The following is a 19928-nucleotide window of genomic DNA, read 5'->3' as shown; positions in this document are numbered from 1 at the left end:
AACGGGCGCGGGCGGCGCGCGCGGGGCCGCGCGCGGGCGGCCCCGGGTCCCTCCCCGTCCCCGCGTGGGGCGCGCGCAGGACGCCGGTGGCGCGGGCAGAGCAGGTACGTGCGGGGGGAGCCCCGGCGGCGTGAGGGGAGCCCCGGTGCGGGCCGTGCTCCGGCCGCGGGGCCGTGCCGTGCCCGGGCAGCGGGGCCGTGCTGTGCTCCGGTGCGGGCAGTGCCGTGCCGGGGAAGCGGGTCGGTGCCGTGCCGGGGAAGCGGGTCGGTGCCGTGCCGGGGAAGCGGGGCCGTGCCGTGCCCGGGAAGCGGGGCCGTGCCGTGCTCCGGTGCGGGCGGCGGGTCGGTGCCGTGTCCCAGCGCGGCCGTGCGCGCCCCCGGGGCCGGGCAGGGCGGCCCGGCGGGCCCCCCTCGCCGGCGGTGCCGGGGCAGCCGCTCCGCGCGGGACAAAGTTTGTCGGCGGTGGGGCCGGGGGCGCTCGGGACCCTGCGCGGGGTCCGCCGGGCCGGGCGGGCTGAGGGTCGCGGCCGGAGCGGCGTTACCCCCTCGGGGAGGGGGCCGAGGGGGCTCTGGGGCACCTCCCGCTCCGCAGCCCCCCGGCACCGCCGCTCGGCCCGGCCCCCGCGCCCCGCACAACTTGTGCCGTGCGGCTCCCGGGTACGGACGGCCCCGGCGGTGCCTCAGCGTGAAAGTCGCTTTTATTCTCCGTGCGGGCAAACCCACCCAACGTGTGGTGCCTCAGCAGTGCCTTCACCGAGAGCGCTCCAGGTCTGTAAAGGTGCTGCAGCACTTCTTGGAAATCCCCCGTCCCGGAGCAGCATCATTGCTTGCCCCAACCAGAAAAGGAACTATAGTTTCTTCTCTGAAGTTGAAATCCATTTAGAGTGCTCTTAACCAGGGACTTTTTGGTTTGCCTTGCATAAAAATGTAATAAATGTGATAGGCCTTTTTTGTTATATTTGTAGAGGTGAAATCTAAATCGTGAGGATTGATGAGCTGTAACAAGACGGCATGTCACAGTAACTTTTCTTAAGGAGAATAGTCCATGGGTGTGCTTGGTTTCTACGCTTGTTAGCTTGCTGAATGTACAGGAAAAGGTTCTGCTAAATGTGTCTCCAGCAGAATTTCTTGGTTCTTACATGTGGGCTTGAGAGCAAACCGATCTACAAGGTCTGTGTTAAATAGAGCACACACCTGACACCATTGTAACAGCTGCCAAAGATGGTACATGTAAAAGAAGTAAAGTGAGTAACGATGTAGGGGTGTTTACAGCTGTGAATGCTCATTCTCTGCCACAGCAGAGAAGGCTCATTTGTCTGAACACAGGGCTGCTGTCATAGGCACACAGTCAGAAATTGCTGCTTTGTGGAGTGACTGTTAGGAATCCTACTCTTTTTGCGAGACTTATTACTGGAACTTGCACCAAGAAAGGTAAGCAAACTGTGTTCTTTTAATGTGCTGTATAACATTATTACCCAAGTGTGGATCGGGTGAGACAATAGTGATAGTTATTTTTTGGTAGCTCCTGTGAAGATACTGCAAGTTCCTGCAGGACACTTGTAAAAGGATTATTACTAACACAGTCACATTAGGTGGGGATTATAAATTAGACCATGCAATAGTAGCACATAAGTGCTCTGCAGCGAGATACCACGATTAACATTGTGCAGCAAGTATCTTATATGGGAAAAGCCATTCCTCGACGTTGAGAACAATGTCTGTATTGTGGGGCAGTCTCCTCTGTGCAGAGAAGGGGGGGAATACCTCTCAGTTACAGAGGATGTGGAATAAGAAGCAAGTGTGTTCTTCTTCAAACGTGTTATGGTTCCTAAATGCAGGAAGAGTGTGCTTGCAGTCAGGGAAGGGACTGTGTGAACTAAGAGCCCATTCCCGAAGCAGTTCGTACTCATTCCTCTGTTTCTGAACAAAGTGGAGTTTTTGCAGCTCTGTCCTGATGCTGCCCATTGGATTGTAAAACTGACTCGTTCAGTGCAAGGTGGGGATTTTGCCTGAAGGGCGAAAAGAGGTGGAAGTTGCACCCGAAGTTAGATGTGGTTAGCAGGTAGTAATTGTGCTAAAGACAGCAGTGGACAAAGAGAACAAGTAGCAAGAGTACACATCAGCTATTTCAGCTTCAGAACTGGAGTAGTAGGTGAGATAAAGATCTTGACTCCAACTGGTGTATGAAAAGGTCAGTAAGAAAATTAAGATGTGAGCTCTGTATGCTTGCAATGTGAGTACCAGTGCAAGCCTGCTACTCCGCTCAGATATTCTCAGATTGTGACTGACAGCATAAATGCAGAACATAGCACGCAGTGTAGCTGTTTTCCCTGTCACTGTGTCTGTTCCCAAAGGTTAGTTGGGTGTAGGCATGATTACAGCTCTGAAGGTGCCCTGTCCAAGATGCTCCCTACACTTCCCCTCTCCCGGCCCCCAGTACTGTCGTGCTGTTACTGCAGCTTGGGGTCAGTGGTGACTCCCCAAACTCTGGGTCCCTGGCAGCTGCTGTTCCGCCTCTCGTGGTCTCTGTGCTGCGGAGTCTGACTCTGCAGTGATGTTGCATCACAGATCACTTTGGGCACAGAGGGACAGGACTCACAAAACCCCCAGCACGATGAAGCCCATGGTTCCAGTGTTGGAACATGGGATTATGTCCCAGTCAGGAGGAGGAACTGCATTGCCCTTCGAGATCCTGACATGACTAAAATTTACCTATATCATCAGTATCTGTTTAAATAAGTTGCATTACCTGGCAATAGCACAACAATTAATTGAATTGTGCTATGCAGTATAAAACTATCTGCATACTCTATCAGAGCAACAAACGAGGTGTTATTTCTATATAGTGGTGCTGAGCTAATCTGCTTCCTGGACAATGGGATTACCTAACAGTCAAAATACTTAATCCTTACGAACACTGCAGAACCAATATTGACATAGGAGAGTGAGCTGGAGTCCTTTCTGCTGCATGTATTATCATCAGAAGTGTCAAGTATATGCTATTTGAAGAATCGTCATTGCTAGTTGGTATATGAGAGGAAGACTGAGATTTGATTCCTACTTTTCCTCTCCTCACTGGTTCTGGAGTGATACTGTGTGCTGGTGAAACATGTTTGCCAGGCTCATTTTGGCTTTCATAATATGAGGGCTAAGTCTGGAATCTGCGGGGTTGGAAAAGGGAGAGTTTGGGATTTTTTTGACTTGGAAAAAATTTCTGAACTCTGTGACAGTACTTTTGGGAGTATCTTTGTAGTATAGGTGGACATGAGCATACTTGTTGAAGTGCTGTCTTCAAGAGAAAAATGGTTAAAGTTGGTTTCTGTGGGGTAGAACGTGGCTGTTGTTCGTTCTTTGGCTCTAGAGGTTCCTGCCCAAGGTGAATCAAAGCCTTTCTTCCACCAAATTCTTGGGTGGTGCATTGTGGGCAGCAGCTGGCTGAAGGTGGCAGGGTTACTTCAGCCTCTGTCATAGTTCAGCCCACCTGTTTGCTGGGCTTAGGATTTGGTGTGACAGGTGTGATGTATTAGGGTTTAATTCTTAATTTAGTTATGAGTTCCCAATGAGCTGTTACCTCCATACAATCCTGTTGAAATTGCTGGTTTTGCATGAGGAGAGTGAAGACAGGTCTTCTTGTAAACTCAAGCAGCAATGGAGGTTTTCTAATCATACTTTTGTCTTTGACTAAGCATTATAGAATACTTATCCCTTGCTTTATTCAAAATAATAATATTTTCAGCATGAACAGGTTCTCCCTGTCTCATTTTCATTCTTTCATTTTATCTTGTCTAGGGTTCATTGTTTCTTTGATGTGTTTCAACTACAATTTCTTTGTGGCAATTATTGTATCTTTCCTTGCATCCTGTAAAGCCCCACGTGCCCCTATGGCATTACACACAAATGAAACTACATTTGAAATGTATCTTCAAATATACTGGTGCAAAGTCAGACTTGTAAGTCAGCAGATATTTGATTAAGGGTTCTGCAGATACAGTTCTGTGTTGTGAGCCACCCTGGTATCAGAGAGCCAACAGTTTTCAGGAAAAGTAGTATGTGATCCTAACAGTTAAGAAGAGGATTAATGCAAATGGAGCAAAAGGCATATGCTGTTCTAAGTGTGCTGCTTCCTAATTTTCAAGAGCTTTGATTTCAACCCAAGTAACCTTCTTGCAAATTAGTTTCTCCCACAGAACCTCTTGGTATTGTGAGGTTTAGTCCCCTTTTTTTTGTTGTTGTTTTGCTTTTTCTTTTTAATGATGTTACCCGGAGGTATAAACTTCCCCTGTTGACCTTAAAAAAATCCCTAAATGGGATTTGAGCCTTCAGTGGTGATTTCTAATTCAGGTAATTGCCTTACTCGGTAAGGTTGTTATTTGATGAATGAGGGAAGGACTTCTGGGTTGTGTGTTCTGTCTGGGGAAATAAAGGGTGAAGTGTGACCTCTTCCATCCTTCTTTCTGTCCTGCCACTCTGCTTTTCAGCTTCAGCACTCTGCCTGCCTCTGTTCTCTCCAAGGTACAGGTGCCCAGCCGTTGTGGACAGGGAGTTCATGCCCATTTGGGTTCTTTTTTGGTTTTTTTGAGAGGCCACCAAACACTTGATTAAAAAAAGCAAGCAGGCATAGGAAAACATTCAGTTTAACTTGAATGGATTGCCATGAGACAAAGAGCATCTCTGCTATTCCAGGGAACTTCAAAGGCTGCCTGCAGACGAGGCAAGTGTCAGAGCTTCTCAAAAAAGTTGTGAAAGTCTTTGTAGTGGAAAGTGTTATGTGTCTGATATCTAAGTGTGCCTACCAGCTTTTTCCACTAATAGAAAATGAAAATTCATGTCTAAAAATAGCAAAATGCAAGTTTTATTGAAGTTGGTGAGACTTTTGCTATTGAATTATTTTGTCATTTTGCCTTCAATGCTTTTGTTCAAGTCTATCAAATAATTTCTTACAGAAAAGCACACCATTTGGACTACCAGTCAATTTAGCTGATGGCACAAATGTAAAGAAAGCCCTTCTTAAAATGAACTAAAGAGCTCCTGTCTGTAATAATTAAAGTTAGCAAACATACAGGATGTAAACATGAGGCGTGTGGTGCGTCTCAGCAAGCAGTCCATAATTTTTCTCTGTATATAATAGCTGCCTGAATTTTACAACCCACATAGAGTAAATAATTACATTCTTATCTGGAATGATAAAACTAGACAGCTTTGAAAACAACTTTTTAAGGAGAAAGTGAGATATGGGTCAAGGTTCACACGTTACTTGCACAAGTGTATAAAAAAAATCAATCTCAAAGATTTTCCTTGCACATATCTGCTGTTTTTCTTGTTACCAGCTGCCACCTCCAGAAATCTGAATGCTCTTTTCGTTTTGTTTTTTTCTTTTTTCGTAAGAAGAAGGACTTTCAGAGCAGGGGCAGTAGTGTAATTGAATAGATATGTTTAACTTGGAAAGGTGTTATTTTTAGGACTGGCTCAAAAGGGCAGGTACTCCTTGGAGACATTATAATATGGCCAGATCGCTCCAGCTAAAGAGCAACACAAGACGTGGGCAGCATCAAGGTTTGCTTAAAAGTTTTTGACATGTGTCATCTCTGGGCCAAAAAAGAAAAATGGAGAGGAGGCTGCAGAGTGGGCAGAGTTTCTGAGCCTCTGGGCTGCACTGGGGAGAGTTCCAGCTTCCAGAGGGGCTGGCCCTGCAGAGGGATGGTGTCCCCATCACTGTCAGGGCCGAGGTGATGCTGGTTCTTCTCCTCCTGCTTGCACAATGGCTCTTCTTAAGAAAGCAACACTGCTGGCTGGGGCACAGCAAGGGACCTGCCTGGCAGGGACTGTGCTGGAGACAGCAGCTGTTCCCCAGCTGCCCCTCATCTTTGCCTCCGGGAATTTGGCTCCGAAGGTGCAAGGAGCGGAGAAGTTGGAGCGTGCTCCTGGGAGGAAAGGGTGTGTGCAGGAATTAATGGGCACGCTGCAGAGAGATTTTTCTCCCTGCTCTGGTTTTTTTTTCTGATTCCCATTTGCTCACTTTTCCACCTCTGAGCACAGGGGAGCATATGGCAGTGTGCTGTCCATCTGGTTGCCACTTACTGTGAAATCACTATGCAGGGAAATTTGGCCCCATCTTGAGTTTCTTAGGTAGGTAAAACTGTTACTAGAATCACAGCTGAAGTGCTTTTTCTGCACTGTAAATGGGAATTAAGCACAGAACGAACACAAATGGTGCTTTCTGAATATTTTCAGTCTTCTACATTAACAAAATACTTGTGCTAGTCTAGTATTTAAAGCAAAACAGACTGGGATCCTCATTGTGAGCAGTAGAGTGTTCAAGTACGGATAAAAGACAAGTCCTGTCCCAGAGGATTTGCAATCTAAATACATTTTAATAAGAACATTGTGAATGGTAGATAGAATAGATGCTTAGGAAAGCCTTAGTTATATAGATAATACTGGATGTGTGTCATAAAAAAAATTCCGTTGACAGTTTTGCCTCCCAGCACAAGCTTGTCACAGCCTCTCTAAATGCATAGCAGATGTTAATTCAGGTCTTGTGCATTTTGGGTCTATCCAGGTATTTCTGTTTACCTGCATATCAGGGATCAACACTGGCAAAGAGAAGTCTTATTGTCTTTGGCACCACGAGCACGTGTACATTTTTGTTGTCCTCACATTTCACATTGCAAACATTGAAATAGTAGTAACATAGCTTTCTCCTACCTTTAAAAAAGGGAGTGCCACTGGAAAAAAAAAATTAGGTGATATTTACACTATTATATTCAATGTCTTGCCTGCAGACGAGAGTACCTGCAAAAGTAATTTTTAATTTCGATTTATTTTATACTTTGGAAAGTTAACTTTTGTACGTTTTCTATTTTGTTAAGTCAAGAGTTTGTTTTTTGTGTAGCCACATGGAAAAAATCTGTATTTTTTTTCAATGGGAACAGGTGGCTATACAACTAGAAAATAAGTCAGATGCAGGTAATTGATCTGAAACAGCCTTCCTTGCCGTTTAAGTCAGGGATCCTCACTTCTGATTGCTACGTGCATGTTGGTTATGTAGGACTGCTGCACTGACCCCACTGGGATATGTGACATGAAGGTGCCTATCGACTGGAAAGAAGAGTTTTGTCTTTGTGGAGGAGAGTGGCTGGAGTTTGTTCACTGCATTCTTTCAAGTTCTCGTTTGGTTTTGAACAGAAGTGCAGTCAAGTTTTTAACTTGATAATCTTAATAAGTATTAAATATTGTAAGCATTGAGATATTTTGCCTTTTTTCCCTGCAATAACCTATTTAAAAGATTGCAAATAGCTTTCTGAAGAACTTTTATCATGTACTGAAACGGGCAATGAGAAAAGTTCATTTTAAGTTTTCAAAAAAAAATCCTGAGTTTGAGACTTGCTCTGAAGGAGCTGTTTTTGACCAGATATTCTGTGCATTAGTATGTCTTCCAAGTACTTTAAAATGAGAATTCAACCCTCAGTACACAGCTGTGAAACTGGGCTGACAGTGGGAATACTGAGTAGGTTTTGGGAGAAGGAAATATTTAATGGCTTCTATTGCAGTCTCATGAGAGCTGTGGCTTCTCTGCTGCTGATCTATAGCCAATATCTGTGGCAGCAGCAGCGCTGAGGGCAGGCAGCTCTGCTGTCTGAGGCTGACTGGCAGGGTCTGTTCAATCACTGCTGAGCTGCACCTTGCTGTACTTTGGTGAATGACTTTTGTTCTGTGGAATTTTTTTCCAGTTCAAAAGAAGAAGAAAAAAAAAAAGTGGGGGGGGTGGCACAGGAAACCCCAAAGGTTTTCTTTTAGCCTCCTCAGAGAACTTTGGAGACTACTTAGGGAATAGTAGCTGGGTTTTTTAAAATGCACAGTGTTGTATGACTTGTATTGAAGTCTTCTGAAGTATATTTTATTCGGGAGGTTGTTGTAGGATAAATCTGTGATGGATTTAACTGTGACATGCTGAGTGAGATTCATGGGTGTCTTCACCAAACATGACTCCCCACTATTGTTTTTAATGTGAAAATGAGAAGAATTCCCGTAGTAGTTTGCTTCTCATGAGGCAGAAATAACTGGGAAGGCAGTTTCTCTATGGTCTTAGGATCACCATAGTGACTCTTGAGACTCACATTAGAAAAAGATTATACTAAGTTAAAGGTACTGAAGGTTTTTCATTTAAAGATACTGACCATCTTCTTGCATCTATTATTCTGCTGTAGAAAAAGAAGTCGATGTGCAGATGATGTAACATGGTTCTAGCTAAGCAAGAGACTATAACAGTTATTTTGAAGTGCTGCTTTTAGGCTGGTACCCAGCCTTCATATCCTGCCAGAAGGCAGGAGTTTTGATGTGTAAATGAAGGTATTCTTTGAAATGCTGGGAAGGCCTGGAGTGCCAGGCAAAGGATTCCCTCAACAGCCCAAGGAAGAGGATTTCAGGGACTATTACAACCCTTTGAATCCTGAGGTACATACTGTCCAGTTGTAAGGGTGATATTTGGTTTATTTTTCAATTACATTTTTGGTTTTTTTCTCTCTGAAAATGCTCATTAGCAGCTCCCTTGTACTTTTCTGGAATTTGGGAGCAATGGAAAAAAAAACCTGTTCCTTTTTCCGTTAGCAGCTGGATGTTTTACCCAATCTGAATGCATTGCTTCATTCTGAAGCTTAGGTGGGCTGGTTGCTTTTGAAGAACTTCTTTCAGCATAAGATGATTTCCCTTTTTTGGGGGGAAGGGAAGGGACTGCAGTCGAAGGAGCTGGTAGGCTGCCAAGGCCTGAGTATGAAAGCAGTGGATACAGTGAACTAGCAAACAAAGACTAATTGGTTATTTGTTTGACGCATTTGGAAATGCAGCCAGTCCTCGGAGTGCCCAGGTGACTGGCATCAGCTGGGATCTGATGGATGTTTGCTGGGTTAAAGGAGGGAAGTGTATCCACATCCTCATCTAAGAGCACTGTTAACTTCCACAGACTGCCTTGGTAGAGAGATTTCATGGACTGAGTGAACGTGTGAAGTGAGCCAGCTTTCTTCTGCTTCATGCCTCCAGATAAGGATTAAGGTACATGGGACAAATTGACTGGGAAGTACAGGCTTGCACAGTTCATTTTGTCAGGAGGGGGAGGGCTTCGTGCCCTAGTGCCTGTGTCTTTCACAAGCTTTAAAAATCACTTTAAAACATCCTCACTTTTTGTCGTTGGCTGTGTGGGGCAGGAGCTTTCTCTCCAGGTAATGTCTGATATAATGAAATACTTATCTTGGTTGTGGTGCTATCATAAACCAATGCCAAGTGTTTTTTCATGGAAAAAGGGAAGGCCAGTGTTCAAAATATTAAATTATAAAATGGAGGATTCGGTACTGGAAGAAAAACAGGTGGTGGTGCTTTCCTTCCCTAGAAGGACATCTGATCTTGGGGCTTTTACTGGTTGTATTTAAATGGTTTAGCAAAGCCCTTGAGTCTGAAAGAGACTGTTTTTCTCTTACTTTCACTGAGTATATAAAGCATACTGCATGAACAGCATTTGGCAGGAGAGGAGCATAATGTATCTGAAACCTTTAATTATATGCTGTAGGCAGCTCTGTCTAGGTCAGAAGACACCATATTATCAAATAACATATTATAGGCATTCAGAACTTGCACAGTAGCTTGATTATTCACTGAATAATTGGTCTTTGTTAAGCAGATAATGGCACTGTTTGCATTCAGAGCCTAGGTTTGAAGTATATGACATAGATTATTTGTATTTTTAATCATCTGTTATCCAACTGATGTAAGAACTAAACAGAAGGGAGTTCAGTGGAAGCTTTTCCGATGGCAGACTGTGCCTGTCACATTTACCGTGTGACACCTGCAGTTCTGAAGGGGTCTGAGAGATTTTTCTGTTTATTGAATTTAATTTTGTATGGGTGTTTGCAGCAATGCTTGGGTCCATATAGACTGTTTAAACATAGACTGTAGTAGATACCAAACCAAACAGAAAATGCCCTGAAGAATAAAAGAGTTTAGAAGCTTCCCAAACTGCTTGAGGGCAGAAAGGGAGGAAAATAAACAGTGAAGGAGAACAAGTGTGTGATTAAGACAGGCAAATAGGATTTATGAGAGAAATGGCATGTCTCTCTGTGTCACACACCACACCTTATGTTGCTTATCTATAGAAGAGAAAGTATTTCTACCTTATGAATATTTATTTAGGCTTTTTAATGCTTTAAGATCCCAGTGTGGAATAGGAAATTATTGACTGCAGTGTCAATAGCTGATAATTTTTGAAAGTATGTCAGAATATGATCTAGGGTAAGTTTGCAGGTTCCTCTGGGCACTCATTTATGTGAGTTTATGCTTGGAGGTAACTGTGAGCTTGTTAGAATCCCCACTGCTTCAGTACTTTGTTTTACACAGGCTGGGGAGCAAGTGATGATGAACAGACCTTTTTCATCGAGATTTCATCTTACTTTCTTTTTCCCAAGCCGGAGTTTAAAAGAAAAGCAGTAAGGTGATAAAATTATTGCCTTTAAGGACAACAAAAGTGATGAAACCCACTCAGAGCAATGGTTTTACTGTATCAAGTGCAGCACGCTCAGTTAATCAAAACACATGTTCTCTGTCTGTGACTGTTCAGCCTGCAGAAGATCAGCCTGCCTTGCAGTAGACAAGTTGTATTTGCCATGGGAGCTGAATGCCCATTTGAGCTGTGATCAGCACTCTGCCTTCCCTAAGGAGATGGCAGTGATTGTAGCATTTATCATACAGAAAGGAATCTGTCTTGCTCTGTGTATCTGCCAAAAGACTTGTGAACAACAGAGAGGGCGGCGGCGGCGCCCGTGATCCCGTAACCCCTCAGACAGAGAGACTGGTGGGGAACTGAGGAAAACACTTCCCCACTTCTCACCCAAGCCCCATATTTACCCACAGCAGTATTTTGAGTTGGGCTGGTTTAGAAGCATGTCTGTAAAAGAATCTGCCAGCAGAATATTGGCTGAAAGGCTCGTTTAGTGGTCTGTGCATGAAGCTGTTGACCTGTGCTGCAGAGACACAAACCTCCAGGTGAAAACAAATCCTTGCCCACACCAGAAATTGAGTACAGAATGCTGTGGCTTACATTAAAAATGATTACTTGAAAATTAAGTGAAATGACAGGCAAAAGTTTGAAATGTTGGCGTCCAAGCGCACACGGGTGTTTTGATAAAAGCAGGGAGTTTGTCTGGATTATTTAGGTTTGAAAAAAGTAATGCATGTTCTCCTTTTATCAAGCAGCCCTGAGAATGGAGCAGAGACATAAAACCAAGGGCAAAAGTTCTATTTAGGGAAGGAAAGATGGAGCAGACTGAAGTTGCAGAGCACTTTTTTCATGGAAAAGCGCTGAATATTTGAATTTTGCTTTAGTCGTCTGCTTTATAACATGTAGCAAAGATGATGGATTGGTGATTCTTCTGACTTGGCAAAATTAAGGCTGCTCTCTGGGAAATGCAGCAAAAGAACCTCAGAGGCTGCTCTGAGTATGCTTATGGATTTGTGCTCCTACGAGAAGTGTGTGCCTTTGCAAGGAAAGGAGAAAGGAAGGACTTGCAAGCCAAGATCAAAATAAAAAGTGATATATAAAGATGCCATACATGACCTGTTTTTCAGGTCTCTGCTATGGGCAATAAAGCTACATGGTATGTAATTTCTAATGACTTTCCTCTTATCAAGCTAAAAACATTCTCTTCCTTTTCCCCCCGAAGGACTGAACTATAAGGTGGTTTTGTGATTTGAGCAAGGACAGATGCACATGTAGCAGCAGCAGCTCCTGACTCTACCTGCTGGACTCAGCTGCTTCCCTCCTTGCCTGTTGTGGCAAGTGGTGTCAGTGGTGTTCAAGTTGCTAATTGTTAATTTAACATCCAAATGAAAAGGTGGATGACAGAGTGTGTGTCTACAGCTAGAGGATGTGTATCCCCGGTGCAAGGTGTGTTGTATTCAAGCTTAGATTTTGCTCGGTTTGGATAGTTTTGTGTTTGTTTTGGTGCAAGGATAAGTGTATGTTGAAATGAGTTTTCATCTTTTCTCCAAAGTATATTTTACATTTTTATAATCATTTATAACTGAAGTGTTGGAGGACATAATTCAAGCACGAGTATTTAATAAAATATGATCTAGTAACACCGTTCACTGTTGCAATTCATTTGCCTAGAAAACCCTACTAGGTTTTCCTTAAATAAACAAGTGAGCTCTCTCGCCCTTCCCCGATTTCCACAAGTTTTGACACTGTATCTACTGACAAACTGTGTAGGTCGGGTTAGGAACAACATTTTTGCCATGTGGATGTTTTGTCATTTTCCAGAATGTGTGTGTGTACATGTGGATCCCGTAATTTTTGTGCCTTTGGAACTCTCATTAAGGTCATCCTGCTCCAGCACTTCAGGTTTGATTCATACGTTCCACCAGGTTGTCTCTGGGACGGCCTCTCATCCTATTGATTTGCTGTGATATTTTTATGCAAACTGTAGCAAAAGGAAAAATATTTTAAGAATTGTAAATGTGCTTTTCGCCTTTTGGACACAAACTGGTGCAGTAAAGGGGAGAAAAGTCAGCACAATGTGACCAGCCATCTCTGTAAGTTGTTGATGGAGCACAGTTTGAGAACATCTGGACTGTGAAATGCACCTCTTGAACTTTCATTGATCGGTTCCTTGGGCTGTCAGCCAGCGAGTGTATTTTTAGATACTTGCAGCAAATCTTATTGCATGTGAGAGAATGCCAGATCCATAGTTTGTCAGCTGCTGTTTTTCAGTAAGTAGGGAAAACGGATTTGGGTTTGAGTTAAATAGTTAATTTGGTGCTGCATTGCAGACTGCAGTTTGTACAGCTCTACCTGAGTTAGCTTTAAACTGGGCAGCTTGGCAACTGGTACCAAAGTCCAGCTGCAGCAGTGCTGGCTCAGCACGGGCTGTGATAATCCTGCTCGCTAATCCAGAGAGGAAAACTGTTGGCCTGGGCACAGTAAAGCAATCTTTTCTTTCAGTAAGCCATGGCCTCTAAAAGCAGAGATGGGAAAAATGTGCGTCTGTTTAATTTTTATGGCTCACCACGGGTTTTTTACAAGAACAAAGGGAGGCAAAGTAACTGAATGGAAAAGGAATGGGCTGGCTCCTTGTACGAGTGAGGTGGGATGCATGCTGCAGTTACATGGCACACTGGAGCACGGGGATTCCTTGGCACTTCCTAAATGGAGCTCACTGCTGTTGAAAGGAATTCTGCTGTACCTGCGTGCTCTGCCTGCAGCTGCACCAGGGCACCAGTTAGTGGTGAAATGCATTTAAAGTGTGCAGCTGCCTGAGCTGATTTCACCTCCCTGAGCTGATTTCATCTGCCCATAGCAGTCAGACAGGTTCTGCTCTTGGATGAGGGTGCACTGGGTTTTGGCCTGCCTGTATGTGATGGATCATTTTTCTAGCCTTTGGATGCTGCCTTGCACCACTACTGAGTGTTCTTTGAAGCTCAGGACACTTGGTTTGGACACCTGTCTGTTCTGTGCTTTGTAGAAGAGCATTTCCAATATTACCAGCTGTTGAAATGACTTGTTAATGGAATATTTCTTCAAAACCTTGTTCATTTTGGATTCAAGACAGAAGTTTTTCTATCCTGAAGCATTCCCTATTTCTTATGCTATCTATCCTGCAATTTCTCCTGAAAGATCCTATGTTCAGTATCACAATAAGTATGATAAGTCCATTAAACCAAGCTATATTAATCTACACCTGTTCAAAACTGTGTGATCTTATTACTGCAATCATTGTCTCAAATTAGATTAAGTACTTTGGAGCAGGGGTTATATCACTTCAAAAACTGCCTTCTAAATCACCTAAATGATGTCTCTAAATAGCGTGAGAATAACTAAAGTATGGGACAACTCTCTTGTCTGAAAGACAGTTCATTTCTAGGACCTTAAAAATCGTAGGATTCTGATTGTGCTTTTGATGTCTTTCCCATGTTGGTCTCACAGGGAAGTTTGCAGTGGATTCCTCTGACAGCTCTCACTCAGAACAGACTTTAAAACACAATTAATTTTATTTGTGGAATATTTTCATGTATATTTTAAAAAAACCCCAACAACCTACATGTATAATACTGGAGGTTTTTCTATTGGAAAGTGGCATTTTTCACTGAGTGCCATACCAGAAGTCAAAAACCTGAGTAGTAATCCAGATTTTGGCATCTGTTTCCTATGTGGTCTTGGACTTTGGTTTAGTTAGGCAGTATGTACTCATTAGTTTACTTAAATTCTATTGAAAGTGCTAGTGAGTTTTTAGCTGAGAGTCATAGATTGTTTAGCAGAAAGTGGTTGGCTTGGAGGGGTTAGTGCAATGTTGATACATAAAATATTTCTGAAAATTTTCCAGCTGTTTCACCAGCTCTTCATGTTTTTCATCCAGAAACTGATACAGATGTGGCTTCTTTGCTCTCATCTGTCTGTCTTTGGATATGTTTTTCTGAGTTTCCTGCCTCCTAGGAATGTGTAATGACTAGACTGGTAAAGTTTTTTCTTTAATTTCAAAAAAGGTGAATGGATAAATCTTAACAAAAATCTGTGTTTGCAGCTTAAACAGGCATGGTTCAGTTACAAGCAGGTGACTGGTATGGGATATGGGTTGAAGAACAAAAATATGTTTTTTTTAGATCTTTGTATTTGTTTACTGTTCTGGGTCTTGCACTGCAGTATGGATCCCTTGCATAACCTTTGCTTGAAAAACATCCTTTTATCTGCTCAGTGTATTAGGCAGAACCTCTTTATTGGATATGGGTCATGGGACTTGAAGTACTAAATAAGATACTGCTAAAATAGAGCTGTGGAGGGTGGCAGGTCGATTGCTATGTAGGGTCACACAGCAGCAGCCAAAGCTTTTCTGTCTGTGATGGGTAACAAAGATTTTTCTGTGGGGCAGTGTGGTTGGGTTTTCCTGTTTTCTTTATGATCTTCTGTTTTAAGGAAAATAGTGACCAAACAAAGGCTTTTCAAACACATCTGTGTTATGTATTCTCTGGACTGAACTCCAGGGTAAAGGACTTTGTTGTATAAACTTGTCCATTGTACTGCATTTCTCCAGCAGACACTGTCATGTGTGATATAGGTGTTCACAGAAAGTCATTGGACCTCCTTTAATACATTTGTTATAATTATTTAATACACAGGCAAAAGCCACTGTGTCTGATTTGGACTTAGTGCCAGGCATTTTAAATGGGAATAAGTTTCTTCCATCAGTTCATCTCCCTAGCTTTTTTCATCTGCAAATGAGCTACTATGGCTTCTATATTTGAAGAGCAGCCTAGGAATTAACATGGCATGACTTCGAATTGAAAATGCATGTGAGGTTTTTATATGCTATTTGTTTCTTCCCATTTACTACGATTTGATAAGTATTGAGTAGAACAATTCCTGCAAGGGTTACTTTTGGAGTTGCCAGAGAAGCTGAAGCCAGGTCCCTGTCCTGTACTTTCTTGCAGCTTTGTGAGTGACAGCAGGAGCTTCCCTGGGCTGTGCAGCACCTCTGGGGTTTTGGGGCTGCTTCAGGAAGACCAGCTCCAAGGTGGGGGTACTCTGCACCTTTGTTAGGTTCATCACTTGCTTTCCCTTGTCATTGTGTCTTATCACTGCAGTTCCTTTAAGTTTGTGACCAAAAATTCTCTAAGGCAGGGAAATACTTTCTCTTGGTTTTTTTTCCCCCCTTTTCTTCCCCTCCTCCCTGAAGGAAGAACTGTTGTCCGGGAAGCCACAATGTAGTCCCGTGAAGGCACCTGAAGTGGCCTTCAGTCACTGAAGTCCAAGCAGCTGAAGCAGCATCACAGCATTAACACTTCTGTTTGAACCATAGCACATATTTTATCTGTCTCTGAGGTATCCAGGTGTTGTTCTCACTGCTCTGTGCCTCTCACTCCCTCGTGTTCTGCAGGGGCCGTGGTTGCTGAGCTTGGTCAGATGTGCTCCCTTTTACTGGGTGTCTTTAAGGCCCTGGTTCAAAGTGCAGTAGAGAAGCCTGAAGGAACACTGAAGTAAATTTTAAATCTGAATCCCAGAGTGCCATCCTCACTGCTTTGCAACATGGATTTCTTAGTGTGTTAGCAGTAGCACCAAATTAGTGTGCCACGGGAAAAACTGGTTCTTGGCTCACAGTGTTAAATCACAGTAAGACAAATTTCCTTTGTGAGCCTTTAGCAATTGAGAAGTTAATCTCAAGTTTATCTTGATGCTGACGCTATCAGTGGAAGAGCACAAGCTGACAGTTCTCCCCTCTAAATCAGAGGGAGTTCATGGGTGGGTGTTCCTGCACTCTTCTTTGGAATTTATTCTGTAGCTTGTGATGCTCTCCATTTACTCATGTGACAAGAGCATCAGTCCTCTCTGTTCTTGCAGTGTTTAAAAGGGATGAGGGCTGGACAGAGATGGTGATGTTGAAGGAGGAAAAGACAAATTTGGCATTTTTACTAATATGGTATATTACCAGCTGAATGCATTTTAATCTGTCTTTATATGAATAAGCAAATAGCTTCATTCTAAAGAAAAAATGCTGCATGCCTGTGCAGACCAAACACATTTTAACATTGTCAGAAAGTACTGCTCTTGCATACTTCAGTGATCCTTCTTGTATTTCCACACAAAATAACTAAGAATCAATTACCTCTAGTTAAAAAAGAGCAATCACTTCCCATCCTGTTTCCAGGTGCAGTGGGAAGAACTGTTCTCTTTGCTGTGCAGTTTGCAGTGGATGGTCTAGGCAGACTCCAAACACAGGCTGGCCATGTGTGTCTTCCCTGTGAGACCTTCCAGACCCCCATCAGAAGGGAGGGGGAAGGTGCACACCCTGCTCCTACATGTGGAAGTCACTGGCCAGTCGACAGGGCTGCGTCCTCCAGATGGTCCATCGGCCTGTCGGGGCTGGGCCTGCTGACAGCTTGGCCTGAGTCCCTCCCCATCAGCATCTTGTGGCAGAAACCTGGCCTGTGAGATGTGGTAAGTGCATTCCATCACCTGCTGGGGGGTGACACAGTTAAATGCACTGGCCATCTATTAAAGTGATGGCTCTCAGTACACTGCATGTACAAGGCAGTTAAATCTTGCCTTTTAGGCTCCCAGTGATCACTAAGGACCTTCCCAAGCCACACACAGTACAGCTGTTGTGTCTGCATGCCTGTGTGACATAACTTGCCTCTGAAGTACAAGACAGACATGAATTCAAGGATTTTAGTATCTGTGTGCTCTTGCAGAGTGGAGTTTACCCTGCGTGTATCACCAGGATTAAATACTGCAGTTGTTTGTAAATTTACATTCAAAACACCTGGGCTATTTGCTTCCAAGAGCTGAATTACAAAGCATAGCACTGTTTGAGAGAAGAGCAATATATTTCACATCAATGGACTAATTATTATATACTTGCTTTTAAGATACAGAGTAAAGCCATAAATTCATATAAATTTATTGCATTTTGTCTGGAAGGTTGCCCATAGTACTTTCCAGGAATGACAGAACATAGATATTTCTCAAAAATACATTTGTAATATAGTTGGTTCTTAGAATGAAATCTTTACTTCCAAATGCTGTTTTTGTCTTGTCTAAGAACTGGATTTAGTACCAGTCTACTTAGGTTTGTTTTGATTCTGTATTGTTGATTATGTGAGAGACAGAAGAAAAGACAGAAAGAACTTACTTCTCAGTCTCCTTCTTCTACAGAAATATAATATTTGCAGGCCTCACAGAGCTATAATTGGTGAGATGCATTGAAATCCTCAGCTTCAAGAGATTAAATAAATGCCAGGAATTTCTTATGAGGTTTTTCTCTGTACTTTCCCTCATTCTTATTGTAGTGTGAATCTTTTGTATTTTGGTTGATATTAGCTCCTCTAGAAAACTAGAGAATACTTTAAAAATTTCTAAAAGCCTTTCAATCCAAAATCCATTAGGCCCAGGATCTAAAGAAAATTAGAATTAATAGCTTGAGGAGGAGGAGTCTTAAAGTTGAAGTCTAATGGCTGAAAGGCAATCTGAAAGTTACAGTAATCTAAGGGTATGTGCAGAAACTCAAGCTTGTATTTATTGGAAGGTTAACCTCCAAGTAAGATGGGCAGCAGATATTGTGGATGAAAACTAAAATGTAGTGAGTTTTAACCATTTTCATGACAGGTGGTGACCCTGGTACTTTCCCATGACTAAGACAGTGTCCTGTAAGACAGACTGACAGTGTCACCCCCCTGAATTGAGGCATCCATCATACTCAGGGTGACTCAAGGGAGGTTGTCTCAAGTATTTGTGTTACTCTGCTGCTATTATTAAAAGCCTGAGTGAAATTTCAGCTCTGTCCAAATAAATTTTGCTGTTGGATTCAGATGGACTTTTACCTCAAAAGCCATCAACAGAGTGCAAAAATTAAGTGTGTGTGGGATAAATTCAAATCCAATCAGAGATGACCTGCCGGGTATCTATATAGACCTAAAAACATTCATTCTAGCATGTTCAAAAGTGCAAGTTGGGGGGTTTTTTTGACTATTCTAAAGGGTGGCTGGACTGATCTTGCTTGGTTTTAAAACAAAAAGATGTGGCTGCAGGTTTCTGGTTGTACCTTTTCACTGCAGTTCCAGGGAGTAAGAAGAGAGCTAAAAGCAAAATCTAAGAGTTGACTTTTGATGGACACAAGAAAACCAAACTTCTTTGAAACTAAATTGGTACTTGATTTGCTTTCAATGGTAATAATTTGGCATAATATGAGTCAACTAGGTTAGTGTCATCCCCAAACATTTAAAATTCAGAAATAGAATTGTTGTTAGCCAAGCAAATACAAACCCAACCTTGTTTGGGTTTCAAATTTAATGTTTTAATATTTAGTCCAAGGGAGATTTGAGGGAGTTTTTTTGAGTTGATTTGTTTGGTTGGTTTTGGTTTGGTTTTTTTTCTTTTGAGAACCGGAATTTGTGACACAAAAAAAATCTCGTGTTGTGGGGGGAGTGCCTGTGTTATGAAATTTGTCCAAACGATCTTCTAACTATATGCTGACTGAGCCCTTTATGACAGAGTCATTTAGTTTCCCAGACCGGAAAAAACCAGATGTTTTCAGTCCAGTGGAGCTGTTGATGCCAGGCTTGTTCCTATCAACATGTGCAGTGGCACATGGCAACAGCCAGCTAATGCTGAGCTTCCCAGCTGCGAGCCCAGCAGCAGGATCAGCACAGTCCTGCCGGAGCCACGTCCAACCCCGTGTCCCTGTTGGGATCCTTGTGCTGTGCTGTAAGGAGGGATCACCTCCCTGGGAGCGGGTCTGGTCCAGTGCTGCTCTCTGTGTGTGCTGTGCCCTCGCTCCAGCCAAGGTGCCACCCCAGCAGCTGCAGCCCTGAGCAGGGCAGGGCACCTTCCCAGGGCAGTGACACGGTGTGAGCTGCCAGCCCTGTGCCTGATCCTGAGGGCAAACACCGAGCCTGCCTCGGGGCTCTCCCTTATTTTATTAAGTTAGGCCCAAGCTTTGAAGGCTGGACAGATGTGTAAAGGGACCTTCTAACTAAATGATTGCTCTCTTTTGTTTGTTCTCTGGACTGTGGCCCCGTGGCGTGTGCTTTCTCTTCCACTTTCACCACATGCAGAAGGTGTAGGTAAGTGTTGGGATCGTCAGCTTGTTACAGCTGAATGAGGGTGGTTTGTGAGGTGCTAAGGGAAATGGCATGCTTGGAGTTACTCCAGAGGAAGAGATCAAATGAATAATCTTCTGGCTGAATGAATGCCTGCTGTTTATTGAGGAGCTCAGAGCAAACCAACAGTGCCAGTACACACTGTGTAGCATGAACTGGAACAAGAGCCCAAAGGAGCTGTCGGGGCAGCTCTGGTTTGTGTAGAAAGTGTGGAGTGTTTGCATGTCACAGAACCCTGTCTGTAGACCTGCTGCCCAGCCCCTGCCCTCCCTCCCCAGTTTGGGGGGGAACTGAAAGCAG

The 19928-nt window shown here is 43.4% G+C and overlaps 1 protein-coding gene across 7 annotated transcripts in view; it reads left to right on the top strand.

Annotated features, from left to right (window-relative positions):
* Nucleotides 1-24: 24 nt before the first annotated feature.
* The window catches only part of TMEM266 (transmembrane protein 266), an 88226-nt gene continuing 68322 nt past the window's right edge, over nucleotides 25-19928 (top strand). For 2 of the 7 annotated variants that reach the window (XM_027712177.2, XM_027712176.2), the window contains exon 1: nucleotides 25-104. The gene's annotated coding sequence lies outside the window, so the exon portion shown is untranslated. Of the gene's footprint in view, nucleotides 105-223; nucleotides 240-594; nucleotides 768-8899; nucleotides 9048-19392; nucleotides 19593-19928 lie in introns of those variants that run through there. The other 5 variants (XM_039379271.1, XM_039379273.1, XM_039379270.1 and 2 more) reach the window with 5 other exon arrangements.

This window comes from Pipra filicauda, unplaced genomic scaffold, assembly GCF_003945595.2.
Source record: "Pipra filicauda isolate LSUMZ 115617 unplaced genomic scaffold, ASM394559v2 scaffold161_size1661140_pilon, whole genome shotgun sequence".
NCBI lineage: Eukaryota > Metazoa > Chordata > Aves > Passeriformes > Pipridae > Pipra > Pipra filicauda.
The sequence above is the reverse complement of the archived record's forward strand: the minus strand, read 5'-3'. Positions and strand labels throughout refer to the sequence as shown.